General features: G+C 36.3%; 1 protein-coding gene across 3 annotated transcripts in view; it reads right to left on the bottom strand.

Moving 5' to 3' along the window:
- Positions 1 to 18348, bottom strand: part of csf3r (colony stimulating factor 3 receptor) — a 100525-nt gene that overhangs the window by 13943 nt on the left and 68234 nt on the right. For all 3 annotated transcript variants that reach the window (XM_077574857.1, XM_077574858.1, XM_077574859.1), the window contains one exon: positions 2933 to 3054. The gene's annotated coding sequence lies outside the window, so the exon portion shown is untranslated. The remainder of the gene's footprint in view (positions 1 to 2932; positions 3055 to 18348) is intronic.

Genomic DNA, 18348 nt, shown 5'->3' with positions numbered 1-18348 from the left:
ATTTGATATATATTACAGACACTTACTGTGTGCCGTTTCCATTTGGCAGTAAGTGGTGCAAATGCATTTGCAATTGTGTTGCAATGATTGTACTACAGCCGCCATATGTTTCCTTTCCCGCTGCTGATGTTCGAGGACGAGGAGGAGGTTTATTGCAACACTTTCACCATTTAGCAACATCCTTGCCACGGTACAATTACACACTCAGCACCGCTTCCTCATTTTGTGTACCTATTTCTCACAACAAGGCCACTCTGAAGAGGGAATGATTAATTAAGAATATAACCAATTGACCAATGACCTTTAATTCAGCAGGCATAAAAAGAAAAAAGAAAATTTAAAAGGAAAGCTAGCTATTTCATATCCTCTTATTATTATTATTAAAAACACATTAATTGCCAGCCCAGTTAAAATGGCTCGCTAACGCCTATAACCGTCAATGGCAGTGAATGAGTTAAATGGATGATTAAATGCACAAAACACGGAGGCGCTAACGCAATGCTAAAACTACAGTGAGGAATACGTTCCCAAATGATAAATGCTATCACTTTAAATAGGTGATGCGGCAGCACATTTGAGGCACAGAAAACATCCCCAAATTGTTGTTTTACATCCTCTTTTAAAGTAATAGACAGAAAGAGTGTAAACCTTCAAGCGAGGAAAATATTCCCAAATGCTAACATCAAAGAAACATGGGACCATTTGAGAGTTTTGAATAATAACAGTTTTTTTTTTTTTTTTTCCCTCCTTTTTTTTACAGAAGAGCTCAGTATTGTTCATTCGATTTGACATCACCATTGCTCTCCTTTTTTTTTTTAAAAAAAAACAACAAATCAATTAAAAAAAATTTTAATAAATGTTTTTTTTTTTTTTTAAATACATATACATATATATATACATATACACACATATATATATATATATATATATATACTTTTTTTTTGTATGTGGGTGAGAATGTGTATGTGCGTGTGTGTGTGTGTGTGTGTGCGTGCGTGCGTGCGAGCGTGTGTGTATTCATCAGTTCACCTAAAGCCCATTAAAAAAAATCCCATACTAATAATATAATATAATAATAAATTGCCAAATGCAGAAACATCAATGTAAGTTATCACGATGTAGTGGCTCTCGCTAACAGACAGAATTAAGTAACCGGAATTAGGTTAAAAAATTCTATATACGTAGACCATGTTTCTATAAATTTTGATATTTGGTTTTTATTTGAGGCAGATATTTTTTCCATTAAAATGTGATTTATGAGGAGGTTAGACCATTGGTCGATATTCAGAGTTTGTTTATTTTTCCAGTTAACAAGAATTGTTTTTTTAGCGATAGTAAGGGCTACAAGTGTAGATTGAAATTGTTTATGTGGTAAATCAGTTGTTGTTAGGTCACCTAGCAAACACAAGTTTGGAGATAAAGGTATCCTACAGTCCAAAATAGCGGAAAGTTTTTCTAAGACTTTAGTCCAGAAATATATAACCGGAGTACATAACCATAAAGCATGAACATAAGTGTCTGTAGTGTTTTGTAAGCATTGGAGACAAATGTCGGAGTCTGAGAGTCCCATTTTCTTCATCATATATTGAGTAATGTATGTTCTGTGAATAACTTTATATTGGATAAGTTGTAAATTTGTGTGTTTTGTCATTTTAAATGCGTTTTCACAAACTTGAATCCAAAAGTCAGGTTCCGGTGCTATAGACAAGTCTGTCTCCCATTTCGAGATGGGTAAAGACATTTTATCAGTATATGAAAGTAACTTATATATTTTTGAAAGTTTTTTTGTTGTTGTCGGAGAAAGCTTGTTAATATCTTTAGCTAAAACAGGCGGTTGGAGCGTACCCCGAAGTGTTGGAATTTTTTTCTTTATCATATTTTTAACTTGTAGATAATGTAAAAAATTTCCGTTTTTTATTTTGTATTTTTGGAGCAAGGATGTATATGATATAAACATATTATCTGAGAAGAGATGGTGGAGATGTGTAATTCCTTTCTGCTCCCACACAGCTAAATGAAACGGTTGGTTGTTAAGTTGAAAGTCGGGGTTATGCCATATAATAATAATAATAATAATAATAATAATAACACAGTTAACACTGTCTAACAAATATATATATATATTTTTTTAGAGGAAAGATAATTGTTTCGCATCCTCTTTTAAACGAAACGACGGAAAGAGCGTTAGCGCGCAACGCAACGAGGTAAACATTCCAAATGCTAACATCAAACAAAAATGTTAGCACTCGGGAATTGTGGACATTTTTAGAGAAAAGTTTGTTGTTTCGCATTCCTTTAAAAAAAAATAAAAAATAAAAAAATTGAATGTAAAGCTTATTCATGCGATACTTTGTTCATATTGTAAGGAAAACTTTCACAAAAAAATGACAACATGGACAAATCTCTTTAAGAAATGGAAGTGTGTTAACACAAACAGGAAGGAAAAATTCTGCAATGGTTAACATCAAAGTCAATTGTTATCACTTCGGGGGTTGTGTGTGTGTGTGTGTGTGTGTGGGGGGGGGGGGCAGTTAATGATAATAACAATATCTAACTTTATTACAAGAGGAAATTTAATTTGTATTTTTTGTTGTTGAAAAAAAAAAAAATCCCAAATGCCAACATGAAAGACATCACATCCTCTTTTTTAATAAATGGATTGAAAAAGTATAAATGTGATATTATGACCATACAAATATGTTAAAACGTTCCCAAATTCATGCCATGGGGAAAAACATTCCCGAATGCAAACATAAAAAAAAAAAAAGTTTTGCACTTGGAAATCTTCAATACCGTAGATACCCTATGATAGCCCCCGCCCCCCAAAATGGATATACTGTATGAAGAAATATATGTCTGTCCATCCATGAAAAGCTGTACATGTGACTTAGGAAGGAAAATGTCATCAGAGAGCAGGAGAGGGTCCACTCACCGCAGGTGACAGGATCACACCGCACCCGAGGGTCCGAGTAGCTTTATGCTCCCTTCGCGTGTGGCCGTCCTTGTTTTGAAAGTGGAGAGCGGCTTTCCAGGAAGAGGCCCTTGACTGACGGACTGTCGGGGGGGGGGGGGGGGAGGAAGAAGAAAAAAAAAGCAAAAACATTTATTTCATACATAACATGGAAACGTCACAGTGCGGGGTTGAAAAAGTGTGTGAACCCTTGGGAGAGGGAGCTAATCAGTGTGAGAAGTCAAGCCAAGCTACAAATTAATAAATGAAACCAGACCTGTAAAAACACAAGTTTTGAGCTTTTGTTAAAAAAAATTGATTGGATGGACGGATACATTTTTTCTTTCAGTAAAGAAAATTAACTCTTTCACTGCCATAAATTCATAAAAAATAAAAAAAAAAGATTATTAAAAATTAGGGGCAAGAGGCGATAAATTTTTTAAAATTTTAATTAATCGCATGACTTAGTTAACTCACGATTAATCACAAATTTTATATCTGTTCTAAATGCACAATAAAAAAAATTCTAGGATACTCAAAAGTGGGAAAAAAATGTTAAACTAATAGAAATTGTTGAAATGAATTTTTGACGTTTATAGCCGTCAATGGCAGTGAATGAGTTAATTGCTCAGAGAGCTCATTAAATTTAAAATGAACCAAATCCTCAGGCTCTCAACGGTAAATATTGTCACATTTCTGTATGGAAGCAGACTGATTATATTTGTCCTTTTTTCAAATAAGATATTTGCAAAATCTGCTTTTACTTTGGAAAACATGATTAGTATTTGTGTGCGTGTAGATTCTCTGATGTTACGGACCAAATGTCTCGACGTTTTTCTTAAGTTCTCAGTTTTGAGTCCTGTCTTTCATGTTGTCATGTGTGCTTTTATTTTGTAATAATCGTTTCCTCTTGTTATTTCCTGTCCTTGCGTTTTCTTGGTGTGGTGATCGTCTCTAACTGCAGCCCATTTCTTGTGTATAAAACATCTGCGTCTATCCCTGTCCGTTTTTAGTCCGTTTTATATTTTTAGATTTTTTTTCTCGATACTTTTATGATCACTTGACTACTCAATACATCTAGTTCCTTTTTTTATTTTTTATTTTTTAAACCTGTGGATTTTGTGTTTAGGTCCTTTTTTACAGCCTTGTCACCAAAACCAGGAACTGAATCATAATTCATTTACGTTCGTGTATTTATGTCAATTTGACAAAGTTCTGTTTGAATGAAGGGATGGAAAACAAAATTTTCCAAAATCTGATCCATCAATTAATTGACAAAGTAGTTGACAGAATGATTAAACGACTGATGGCATGCTAGATGTTAGCGCGCTAGCTTCGATTAGCTTATGTAATCATAAATGCGTTGCACGTAAGATATGAAAATTAGAAAACATTTCTTTTTTAATTGAGTTTTACAGATTAGGTCACATTAATGGTGGAAAAGTTCTGGACATTATTTATTGTGGTCACATTTTGTATATCACAAAATCACAAAAACCTGGCATTTGAGCAAGGCTGTGTAAACTCTTTATTTCCACTGTACATTAACTAGTCGGCACACGAGGGCATACTTTGTTGGCTCCTCTCTGCTAATCGTTAGTAATGGAAGACACGCACGCCGCCGTCCGCCGGGCATTACATGCTACATTTCAGCGAGCGTGAGAAATTAGCCCCCGAAGCTAAGTGATGAAGAGCCGCCGCCGTTTTTGATTAGCGCGCTTGTTAGCGCACTTAATAAGACGCCGGCCTCCTCCTCTTTGCAGACGTGACTGAGCTCACATTAGTCACGCGGCTGGAAAGATGGCCTCGTAGCCTGACATTACACAGTCGTTAACCGCAGTCGGGTCTGTCGTAATCACGGCGGCGGCTAATCGCTGATGCTAATGCTCAAGTGAAGGACTGAGTTGAACCTCCAATGTCAAACGCCTTCAGAAGAGGTACAATCTGGAGTTCATAATGAGTGCGCGGATGCAAAATTATGTTACTATCGTAAATAAACCATTTGCATGTTAGAATTTGCTACCCTGTAAAATACATACAGATTTGTTTTAGCAGATGTATTTTTTATTTTTTTTACTGAGGTTCTTATCTTTCTGTATGTTAATATACCAACTGTTAGCATGTTAGCTTTTTAGCCATTCTTGTTAGAACTACTGAGCAGAATGTGAAATATTCCCTTCTGGAGGCCTACTCAAGCTGCTATCTTGTTTTATGTTAGCATATCAACTGTTAGCATGTTAGCATTTGCTCGATTTTAATTTGAAATAGTACTCAACAACAGAGCACAATGTAAAAATCTGTCTGTCTTAACGTCTTTTCTACTTAGGCTGCCATTTTGTTGTATGCTCGCAAACAACTGTGAGCATTTTACTTACTTATTTAAAGTTGTTGCTATGTGTTAGCAAAACAATTGTTAGCATGTAGGCTAAGCATTTCTTCCAGAAGGATTTTTAGCACAAATTAGTTGGCTTTGTGAGTCTAATCTTTGGAATTGGTAAATTGAAATGTTAGATAAAGTGAAGGTGCGAATCACTTACTGTGTTAAAAATCAATTACTAAAAACTATAGAAATCCTGTAAAAAATTGAGAAATTTCAGAAATGTTGGAAGTTTTGGATGTTAGCTTGAGTGTAACAATTATTTTCACCTGTTTTTAAAATGCAGAGGGAGTAACCATATGTGTTGAAATGTGGCAATGCGCAGAGTGCATGTGAATGACTTTCTGTTCCTCTTCTTCGCTCCTCTGTTATTATTAGCATGCTTGGACACATGCAAACAAACGGTCTCATAGGACATTTAAAATCTGTGTCAATTCACGTGACTTTATTTTTGATGTCTTATGACGAAATATATATTGTCGTGGTAATAACAACTGGTACAATTCTTCAGTAATTATGTCCGTTATGTAAAATTTTATCAGTTAGTGCTTTGCATGTAGATTTTTGGTTCTAATACATGAGGTTAGAGTATTTAGTTTGCCAGAATCACATAAATAAAAGGGCAATTAAATAGATAATTAAAAAATATGCAACAAACAAGCCCACAAATTCCTCATTCTGCTGACCAAGGGTGGCAATTAAGCGGCACCCAAAGGCCATTAATCGGAGTACGTGCAGCCACGTGTTCATTCATGAGCCTGCCAACACGAATTGTGCGCCACTTAAATGTGTACCAATCAACACAGATTCTGGCGGAAACAAACAAAATAATTACAATAATTAAAAATAATAATTCAAAGCGAACATGGTGAAGCGGCATTTCATTGTTGTGCTGCAGTCAGCCCCAAGTGTAATTGCTTTTAAACCCAAGTTAAAAACTCTGCTTTTACCTCCCATACCTTTAATTCAGTTTAAAAAAATAATTAAATCAATATCATAGTACAGTCTTTTAGTCATTTTTGAAACCTACATTTATTTATTTAAAAATGCTTAAAATGTTTTGAAAGTTCTGTTGTCAATATACTTTTTTTTTCTCTGTTTCTGAATGCCTGTTGCGATTTATTTAATTAAATTTGTAAAAATGAGTTTGAGTTTTTAACTCTTTGACTGCCAAAAACGTTAAATAACGTTTAGTAAAATCCTATGGAGGAGTGCCAAAGACGTTAAAAGACGTTTGTTTCAAAACAGAGGTGAAATTAACCATTTTCTATTGTTGATTACTGAAAAACGGAATAAGGTAGAAACAAACTTTTTTTTTTCTGATGAAAGATGAGAGTCCAATCTTTCATTTGGTAGTATGTGTGTTTCCATAGTCCAAACACATAATTTTCTATGGACCTTGAAAGATCAGTCAAAACGCTTAAAATCGGCTGGCACTGGTGGCATCCCTTTTCTGAAAACGTCTGGCAGTCAAAGAGTTAATGTAATTAATTGTATACTCATTTGATTATGGCACAAACAATCCTCAAGCGCCCCAAAAGTCATCCAATTTGTAGTTCAGTTCACTCAGAGTTGGACCAGCAATCGATACTGAGCTCTCCCAAAAAAAAAAAAAAAGAGTTGGACCAGCAGTCTGCAAATCTAGAGTTGAAATAATACCTCCATGGCAATGCCAATCAAAACATGTCGATTATAAACATGTTTTGACATGTCTGGAGTCTTGAGTTTAATTATCTGTCATATTGGACGTTCACACTTGAAAAGGCGCTTTGCTCCTCCGCACGGATCCCGAGAAACGTGAAAAGAGACAAAGGCGCAGGTAGGAAGGGAGGATCGGGGGTCGCTCAAGCTTGGACTTACACCCGTGCTCCAGACTTGCACCCGATGCGCTTCTATCTACTACCTGTCGCACGCTAAAGCGGCAAAATGGAATTGACTATTGATTTTCCATCCCCCGCCCCGTGACGCAGGTCACTTGTGGCTGAGTGTGGCGAGAAAAGAGCTTGGAAGGAGGGAAATACACGGCGATGGCGACACGCACACACGCGCGCCGCTGTTGACCGCACGCAGAGGGAGGATGAGTGTTGCTTCTGTTCTTACAACATAGTGGAAGAAGAAGAAGAAGGGGAAAAAAACAAAAGCGGTCACAAGCTAGGAAGGTTTGCGGCCATTTTGTAGCTGACTTCGACTTAGTCAGCAAAAAAAAATAAAAAATTATGTGATTTTTCGGATGAAAAATAGCATTCGATAATATACAGTACTTTATAAACACATATAGTCAAGATGGAGGAAATTTAGGATAGAAATCAAAATGGTGGTCACAACTAAATAAGCTACAGTAATATTAGCGGTTCTTTGCAGAGGATAAACGGGTTATAACACAGCGATATCCATGTGATACATTCGCCCGTCCGTCTATAGTGTTTTGCATTGTTTGTTAGCATTAAGCTAAATTGACTCTAAGATAAAGCTATATGGTTGTTTTAAATAAACAACGTGTCATTTTCTTTACTTTAAGTTAAGTCTGACAGAATACTTGAATTGGTCGTGCCAAGAAAGAGTTTGAAGCGCTCAAATCTGAATTTTTTACTCGCAAGTGAAGCAAAAAAATAATAATTTCTTAAGTTGGCTCGTATACCTCGAAAAACTTGTAAGTGGGGTCACTTGTATCTAATGGCGTAGCTTGCCAATGGCATAATTGGCCTCTGGCATAGCTTGCCACAATAAAAAAAAAAGTCCCTTTGTTTCTTTTGCATTTGGTTATTATGTATTATATTTGAATTTCATACAACGAAGAGTCATTCCCACGACGGCTGAGCAATTAATTTTTTTCCTTACCTAGCGACTATATAATTACAAACGAATACTTTTTTTTTTTTTTAAATCGACCATAATGAAGCAGATATTTTTTGTTTTTCTTCAAAATGGCAGCCTGTACGATTAATTAATGAATAATTCTATTACGCCGTAATGTCATTTTTGAATGAATGTTTGTGAGATGAAGACGAAGGGAAGAAGAGAAGTCCGGAGAGCTTCCAGGTGTGCTCGTACGATGACATCGTCAACGGCCAACATGCTAACTCGACCGTCTCTTTGATTTGCTTCATTTTGCATTTTCAGACTATTTTGCGTCACTTTTACCAGTCGTGTCCCACTAAATGATGTGACTTGACGTGTAGTTGACTAATTGTCTAGTTTTTCATTTGCTTTATTTGTCAATGTCTCCAGTAGACTGGCGCTTGGCTAGCTAACATGTCGCTAACGGCTAAATCTACAGTAAACTTCTTCTTATTATTAGAATGAACTAATAAATGTCATTTGTAGAACTCTTTGCCCAACCTAACTGATCACGTCTATTAACAGCCGAGTTTACCTTCACTTAAAGTATTTAGAAAAAAATAAGAAAATATAACCATTATTTAGTTTTTATTTTCACCCAAGTTTTAAAAATTTGCTATATCCACAATTATGTCCAGGTTATTCTGTATCTTTTTATGCATACGCTGAAGTTGCCCCCTTCACTCCCGGCTGTTTTACTGGATTTTGGAAGGCCCACAGAATATTGTGTTCTATTGCTATAAAAACAAAACACCAAAAGAAAAATTAGCATCTAATTGTTCATCAAAACAAATAAACATTCCTATGTGTTTCTAATTAGCGTAGAATATAGCCCAGTTTCATCATTATTCACAAATCTGTTTAGAACTGTGGGAAAATTTGCTTTTTTTCAACATGGCCCTGGTTGATCTCTAATACTCTGCTGCCACCTGCTGGCCGTTTTTGTAATAACTACCATTTCTTCAACCGTTTTCTGCAGTTGAGAGGCTGCATCAAAGCCTTTTGTATGCTTGAACATAAAACAAAGCATGTCGCTAACGGCTAAATCTACCGTAAACTTCTTCTTATTATTAGAATGAACTAATAAATGTCATTTGTAGAACTCTTTGCCCAACCTAACTGATCACGTCTATTAACCCCACTGTTACGTAACAGCCAAGTTTACCTTCACTTAAAGTATTTAGAAAAAAAATAAGAAAATTATATTGTTTTTATTTTCGCCAAAGTTTTAAAAATGAGCTATATCCACAATTATGTCCAGGTTATTCTGTATCTTTTTATGCATACGCAGTAGTTGCCCCCTTCACTCCCGGCTGTTTTACTGGATTTTGGAAGGCCCACAGAATATTGTGTTCTATTGCTATAAAAACAAAACACCAAAAGAAAAATTAGCGTCTAATTGTTCATCAAAACAAATAAACATTTCTATGTGTTTCTAATTAGCGTAGAATATAGCCAAGTTTCATCATTATTCACAAATCTGTTTAGAACTGTGGGAAAATTAGCTTTTTTTCAACATGGCCCTGGTTGATCTCTAATACTCTGCTGCCACCTGCTGGCTGTTTTTGTAATAACTACCATTTCTTCAACCGTTCTCTGCAGTTGAGAGGCTGCATCAAAGCCTTTTGTATGCTTTAGCATAAAACAAAGCATGTCGCTAACGGCTAAATCTACCGTAAACTTCTTCTTCTTATTAGAATGAACTAATAAATGCCATTTGTAGAACTCTTTGCCCAACCTAACTGATCACGTCTATTAACCCCACTGTTACGTAACAGCCGAGTTTACCTTCACTTAAAGTATTTAGAAAAAAAATAAGAAAATTATATTGTTTTTATTTTCACCCAAGTTTTAAAAATGAGCTATATCCACAATTATGTCCAGGTTATTCTGTATCTTTTTATGCATACGCTGAAGTTGTCCCCTTCACTCCCGGCTGTTTTACTGGATTTTGGAAGGCCCACAGAATATTGTGTTCTATTGCTATAAAAACAAAACACCAAAAGAAAAATTAGCGTCTAATTGTTCATCAAAACAAATAAACATTTCTATGTGTTTCTAATTAGCGTAGAATATAGCCAAGTTTCATCATTATTCACAAATCTGTTTAGAACTGTGGGAAAATTAGCTTTTTTTCAACATGGCCCTGGTTGATCTCTAATACTCTGCTGCCACCTGCTGGCTGTTTTTGTAATAACTACCATTTCTTCAACCGTTCTCTGCAGTTGAGAGGCTGCATCAAAGCCTTTTGTATGCTTTAGCATAAAACAAAGCATGTCGCTAACGGCTAAATCTACCGTAAACTTCTTCTTCTTATTAGAATGAACTAATAAATGCCATTTGTAGAACTCTTTGCCCAACCTAACTGATCACGTCTATTAACCCCACTGTTACGTAACAGCCGAGTTTACCTTCACTTAAAGTATTTAGAAAAAAAATAAGAAAATTATATTGTTTTTATTTTCACCCAAGTTTTAAAAATTTGCTATATCCACAATTATGTCCAGGTTATTCTGTATCTTTTTATGCATATGCTGAAGTTGCCCCCTTCACTCCCGGCTGTTTTACTGGATTTTGGAAGGCCCACAGAATATTGTGTTCTATTGCTATAAAAACAAAACACCAAAAGAAAAATTAGCGTCTAATTGTTCATCAAAACAAATAAACATTTCTATGTGTTTCTAATTAGCGTAGAATATAGCCAAGTTTCATCATTATTCACAAATCTGTTTAGAACTGTGGGAAAATTAGCTTTTTTTCAACATGGCCCTGGTTGATCTCTAATACTCTGCTGCCACCTGCTGGCTGTTTTTGTAATAACTACCATTTCTTCAACCGTTCTCTGCAGTTGAGAGGCTGCATCAAAGCCTTTTGTATGCTTTAGCATAAAACAAAGCATGTCGCTAACGGCTAAATCTACCGTAAACTTGTTATTATTATTAGAATGAACTAATAAATGTCATTTGTAGAACTCTTTGCCCAACCTAACTGATCACGTCTATTAACCCCACTGTTACGTAACAGCCGAGTTTACCTTCACTTAAAGTATTTAGAAAAAAAAGAAAAGAAAATTATATTGTTTTTATTTTCGCCCAAGTTTTAAAAATGAGCTATATCCACAATTATGTCCAGGTTATTCTGTATCTTTTTATGCATACGGAGTAGTTGTACATTTTATAATGGGGATCCCATGCAGCATGTTAAACTAAAGCGAGTGAGCGTTTTTTTCTCCAGTCTTGTATTGTGCTGCTCATCATCATTTGCCGCCGCCGACTGCTCATTGTTGCGCCGTGTCGCCGCGGTAAACAGCCAGCAGAGCTCCATTATTCTCCCCCGATCATTGTTTTATAAGCCTCTTTTCCCCTGAATAGCTATTGTTCCGTCGTCTCGTTCCAGACCCACCAACGTGAGTCGTTTCCAGGCGAGCGCGGCGGACGCGTCGACTCGCAGCCCGGCTGAGAAATGTCAGGAAAAATGAGTACTTGGATAACCTCGCGCACAATGCAAAGTGCTCATGTAGTGTTCCAGCACTGTCCGAAATTATATATATATACAATGTTCACAATGCACCATAGACAGGTGGGCAGTGTGAACTGTAGATACAAAATCTGGGCATGAATATGCTTTTCTAACAATCTGCACCCTTATTGGGGCACTGAAATATTTCCTGGATGGCATTTTTTTTTGTGTCTTTATTAGTTGAACATTGCTGTTATATTATTATTTTTTAAAGGTGGGAACATTATAACATTGAACAGACAGATGCATGCTTTGAGGCATCAGAGGTCGAGTTTGATGTCAACGTTCACGAGCCACATAAAAAAATAATAATAATAAAAAAAGAGAAAAAAAAAGTTTAATTTATATTAGATTTCTCATTTTCAATTAAATAAAAAGTATGCATTTATTATTATTTTTTTTTACCCGAAAAAATTGTGTCTCGATAAAAGAAAATATCAGAATTTGGAGATATTTCAATTTTAGTTTAATTTAGTATATAGTAGGGGTGTAAAAAAAAAGAAGTCAAAATTGTTTACGTTTTCCTTAAGTGGAAAGCCTGTACTGGGGAAATTCCAGTTGCAACGCAGCAGACACGTCCAGTCAAAATTGAGCAGTAATACATTTAATAATAATGCATACATTTGTGGAGACTGGGGTCAAGTTGTATTTTACAATTTTAAAAAAGGTGCAGAATTCCACAAGTTACTTCATGCTAAAGATTTAAATAGCTCTTAATTATGCAATTATGCCATCTAGTGGCAGAAAAATGACCTCAACACAAATCAATATCACACTCGTTTTCTTTAAAGTACATCTTTTTAATTTTAACTCCATTTTATGAATTATTATGAAATTACTGTATCAATGACCAAAAGATCCAAATTTTATGTTAACAAGAATATGAAAACTTCATTGTACATTTAGAACAGATTTAACATTTGCAATTAATCGTGAGTTAACTATTGAAGTCATGTGATTAATAACATTTTAAATGGCCTAACTCCCCTAGTAATATTGAATACACCCGTCCACATGATCCCTGAATTTGTGTCTTCAATTAACTTTCAAATCCAGAAGAAAAAAAAGAAGAAGAATTATTATTATTATTTTTTAATGCAGTTTATGAATTGGAATAAATCCTCTCAAACACATGCCACCACTAAAAAAAGGCAACGGGGGAGGAAACTAGCATCAACGCTAGTACTAGCAGCAAACAACAGCTTGTGAACAGATTCCGGGATTTGTCCAAGGTTTGACCTTCTGTCAAACAGCACCTGTGATCAACACCATGAGCCAAAAAAAAAGAGAAAAAAAAGAAAGCACCTTGAACAGAGCCAACAGATGGCACTCTAGTACCGCGCACGTTCACACACGAGCCTCCGATGAGGAGCGCAAATAGAAGCCAGAATGAAGGCAATGATGACCATTTGTAGGTTTTGTATTCAAGAGCTTGTTTGTTCCACAGGTGAAACCGCAACAGCAGCTTCAATTGCAGATTGTCACACGCAATAAGCGAGGAACGGCCAAGTACTCGCTCACTTTCTGAGCACACAGCTGGACGTGTGCGCCATGAAATGGAGTCTTAGCTCACTTGCTGCTGGTGACCTTGAAGCTTGAGTGTTTTCTTTATGGGAGTAAATAATATTGAACTGAGGGTGTTACAAGTCAGACTAAAAAATTAGCCCCCCCGCCCCCCAACACCTGTTTCATAAATCGAACTGAAAGTGGGTGGACGTGTCTGTCATAACAGAAAATGTCTCAAGGACCCGTGCTGGGAATTGAACAGGAGGTCGGCCATTTTGTTTACAAGCAAGCATAACCTGTATAAAGTGATTGGCGGGGGCTCGTACTTTGATGCAGTTTACTCATTCTCTCCCAGCCATTTTCACTGAAGCTGCCCCCTTCACTCCCGGCTGTTTTACTGGATTTTGGGTGATTTCGCAAGGCCCACAGAATATTGTGTTCTATTGCTATAAAAACAAACCACCCCCCCAAAAATTTGAGTCTAATTGTTCATCAAAACAAATAAAAAATTCTATTTGCTTCTTATTAGCATAGAATATAACCAAGTTTCATCATTATTCACAAATCTGTTTAGAACTGTGGGAAAATTAGCTTTTTTCAACATGGCCCTGGTTGATCTCTTCTACTCTGCTGCCACCTGCTGGCCGTTTTTGTAATAACTTCCATTTCTTCAACCGTTCTCTGCAGTTGAGAGGCTGCATCAAAGCCTTTTGTATGCTTTAACATAAAACAAAGATAAAAAACGTATAAATACGTCTCTGGGACACGTAAAACATTTAAAATAGAACATATTTATACATTTTTGGGAGCAAATTAGTTAATGGGATTGAGGAATTTTCTTGAATACTTAATCATATCAAATAGTAGCCTAATGAAACATTTTTAATTGATCAGAAATCTTTAGCATTATTAGCCACATTGAGCGATTTTGTTGTCAATATGAATTTTGCATATCGTAAGTTTTAATGATGAATTTTTTTACACAATAACATTAAACATTATATTTTATCCGATTGACAACGCTACCCACAACATATCTGTTCATTCTTGAGCACTGTCCATTTACAAGTATTTTTGCAAAATAATATTCCATTTAATTTAAAATGAACTTTTTAACGCATCCAATAATCTTTTTGTAATTTTAGTCGGTATGCCGCAGAGAACGGTCGAATCTTCTTGCCACGCCGCCTCCGAAGGTGGAGCGACGGCCTCCAGGCATCGCCGCCTTTTAACTCAAAGGTCTGGTCAAGCCCACAAGCTCCCCCGTGGGGCTCATTTACGACACAGGAGGGTTGGCGGCGAACTTTGACCCTGGTTTGCGCGCTTGTAATGACCATGTAAGCCAACCATAACAAAAGGAGCGCTGTTTGCTTGTAGAATAATGATGAAACTCCACACACATTTAATGTGGACTCTTGTTCCAAAGTGGTGTAAATCAATTAGTCCAAATAATACAGCATCATCAGAGCTTTTGTGTGAGCACACATAACAATTACGAGTGTTTACACCGGAAATGTCTGCATTAAGCGCTCTTAAAACATATAACAAATATACATACAAGTACAAATAACATTTGCACAAGTGTCTTGCTGTGTGTGCGTGCGTGTTTGTGTAATTGTTTATCCAAGTCATAAGTGAGTTATAGAGTCATAGAGTACGCGGCCTTGAATGTTTAAGCCATTTTGGTGCTTTTATGCTGCATTTTTTTAGTCCACATTTGACTTACTTGAAAAGTGCTTGTTATGCTAAAAGACAACACACGAGAATTATAATATTGAATTTCTGCAAAACAGTTGCGTGGGTTGGGGTGGGGTTGTGTATTTACTCAAATGGTGGGTGAAGTGACGTCCAATTTTGATTGAAAAATTATAGTCAAGAGACAATATTATATTATTATATGCTTAATGATGTTTACAGGTGAAAACTTGTATATTTTTTTTTTTATTGGGGGTGTTCATTTTGAGTTAATTTAAAGTTCCTTTAACTCCACAATTTTTTTTTAATGTGCAATTAATGACTGTAGTGGGGGAATTCATTACAACGCAGCAGACACGTCCACGTCAAAATTAAGCAGTAATAAATGTAATAATAATGCATATATTTGTGGGAGAATGGGGTCAAGTTGTATTTTGCAATTTTTAAAAATGTGCAGAATTTCACAAGTTACTTCATGTTAAAGATTAGATAAGCTCTTAATACAGGGATGTGATTTGACCAAAGTGAAATTATCGGAAAATTTAGCCGGGGGGGGGGGGGGGGTGTTAAGCATGACCAAATAATTATATCATGACCAAATGAAAAGTAACTCATATTAGAGCATACCACAAATGTCTTTGTTATAGCAGAAGATGTTATCTGTCGGAGTCATGTGCATACACAATGAACTACAAAAAAAAAAAAAAAAAAAAATATTTTTTTTTTGGGGGAGGGGGGGGGGGGATAAAAAAAGTGGAATTCCGCGAATTAGCGGAAAAATCACATCCCTGTCTTAATATGAAAAGAAAAATGCACTAAGCTGTCACCAATGTCTTACAAATGCAATTATGCCATCTAGTGGCAGAAAAATGACCTCAACACATTTTTTTAATTTGAACTAAATTTTAGGAATTATTATGAAATGACTGTATCAATGACTAAAAGACGCAGCCACCTTTTTAGTAATACTCTTTCATGTTAACAACAGTATAAAATTTGCGATTGATCGTGAGTTAACTATTGAAGTCATGTGATTAATTATGATTAAAAATTGTAATTGAACAAAAGATGCCTCCGCCAAATCTAATATTGGGGTCTAAGGAAGTAAGTGATAAAAGAAAAAGGGGTTTTTCAAAGCACATACCGTCCATTTGTTAAAAAATAGTGACCATACTTTGACCTGCAACATAACAGGAGAGTTACCTACGAATATAGGCATATATAAGCTTTTTTTTTTTAAAAACTTTTTGCCATTCTCTGCAGGGCTTTGCAAAGGATTACTGTACACCATGTGTAAGGATAAAATATTTCCTAAGGGAAATTTAGTTTAGGAATTAGAACTTGGAAGCAAACTAACATCATGGAACAAATTGAGTGTTGGTGATTTTGTTGAGCGGGAAAAGACTGCAGTAGGTCTTATGATTGGTTCCACACAGGGGGCATCTAATTGCTGAGACGGGTACGAATAAGATCAGAAACCTTCGCAACAACTTCACAATACAACTTTCTTCTCGTTCTAAAGAACGATAGCATGTTGCTCCACAATTAGCAACTCTCCCGTTCATGCTGCAGTCAACATAATGGCTTCACACGCACAGATCACGCTGAGCCGGCAGTTTGGGACAAACAATTAATTTGAAGCCTGTCTTTGTCGTCATTTAACGAACAGACCCGTGTTTGCAGCTCCCTACCGGCTCTTCGAGAAAGAAGACGAATATGCGAAAAGCGCCCTGCAGTCTCATTTACAATGCCGACGCCTTGGTGTTCCTTTTTTTTTAAATTGCGCACCAATTAGAGGGAAGAGAAGTCAGCAAATATTGTTTGTGACGCGCCGAGCGGCGGGCCCGAGCGGTCGCCAGCGGTGGATCGCGATGGGGATGCGGGCACCTGTCAGGCCTCGTTCCGACATCGGCGGGTTCCATTTTTCACGGCGCTGTCCCGAATGTCTCCCCGTGCGCGGTAATTAGCTACTTTCACGTAGACTAAGAGCCAAGCTGAAAATAACGGAATGATGAATCAACAATTATGTCGCCTAAAATGTTTTGTTTTTTTTGCAAACTAGGCAAAAGCTACCCTCGTACGTCTTGCGATGCTTAGCGGAAAATTGTGACATGTTGGACCTCAGCAACAATTCTGGGGCTAATGTCTTTCCTGTTATAGTCACTTGATAAAAAAAAAAAAATATATATATATTTAATTAGGTTTTGCTTCAAAGTTTTCTATATGTTTGTCAGAAGAAGTAAAAAAAAATACGACAATTTTTTTTAGAGGGCGGGGCAATATTCAGAGAAAAAAAATCGTAAATTTGCGAGTTTATAAAGTGGCAGATTTGCGAGAAAAAAAATTCTTAAACTTACGAGAAATACATATAATATAATATATGTAGCTATAGTCTAATGTGGGGATTCGTTCGTGATTAATGGGACACTTTTTTATAAAATAAAAAGGCAGGATGGAGACGATTCATTCTTTATTTAAACTTTACTCGTCATTCACGGCAGCTAGAGCGACAACACTTCCTGATCCCCTATCAGCTGACTAAACACGAACCAATTAGAAGCTAGCATACTTTAGGTAAATACAAGTGAATGATGGATGGAGAGCAGCAGATTTGACACATCAATTTAGCTACTTGTCCATTTTTTTTTTTAATAATCTATGATGTGTAAATAATAATCTGGAAACATAAATGTACAAGTAAATATTTATTTTAACAAATTAACTCAAATGCTTGATAGGCGTCTTTGTCGCTGGCAGTAGCCAACGCTTCAAAGTGCGAATACTTAACATGATATGGTTAAGGCCACTACTATCTCCTTATTTGAAAACCCGACCGAAAAGTATCGGCACAAACATCTGAGTAGTACGCGACGTGGATTTCTCGTAAGTTTTTTCCCCGCAAATTTGCCACTTTATAAAGTCGAAAATTTGCCACTTTCTAGAGTCGCAAATTTATGTTTTTTTTTCTTGCAAATTTGCCACTTTATAAACTCTAAAAGTTTTTTTTCTCGGACACTCTAGCCAGCTTTGCTTGGTACAGAGTGACAATCTTGGAATTTAGACAAGATTGAGGGATTAGAGAGAGAAGTTCAATTGGCTTTGGATGCCCAGGAAAGGATGTGCCAAAAAAAAAAAAAAAAAAAAAGTCAGGCTGTGACATCCTGTGAATAAGCTGGTTCATGTCTGCAGGTGCCTGGCGGATAATGTTGCACATCTGGACGCCTCCCGCAGCTGGAGCGGCAGGGGCGGGAAAGTTCGGGAATATTTTTTGGACAAATGAAGAGAAGGAAAAATAAGCGGGCTTGGGAGAAAGGTAAATTAGAAAAATAATAATAATATAAAGATGAACAAACAATGTTATAATCACCAGGTTTGATGTTTTGCATAACAGCAAGCAGCACGTCGAAAAATCCAATCGGTTCATTTAACATATATAAAGGGATGCCCCAGGGGTCAACATTAG

Source organism: Vanacampus margaritifer, chromosome 9 (assembly GCF_051991255.1).
Source record: "Vanacampus margaritifer isolate UIUO_Vmar chromosome 9, RoL_Vmar_1.0, whole genome shotgun sequence".
Lineage (NCBI taxonomy): Eukaryota > Metazoa > Chordata > Actinopteri > Syngnathiformes > Syngnathidae > Vanacampus > Vanacampus margaritifer.
The sequence above is the reverse complement of the archived record's forward strand: the minus strand, read 5'-3'. Positions and strand labels throughout refer to the sequence as shown.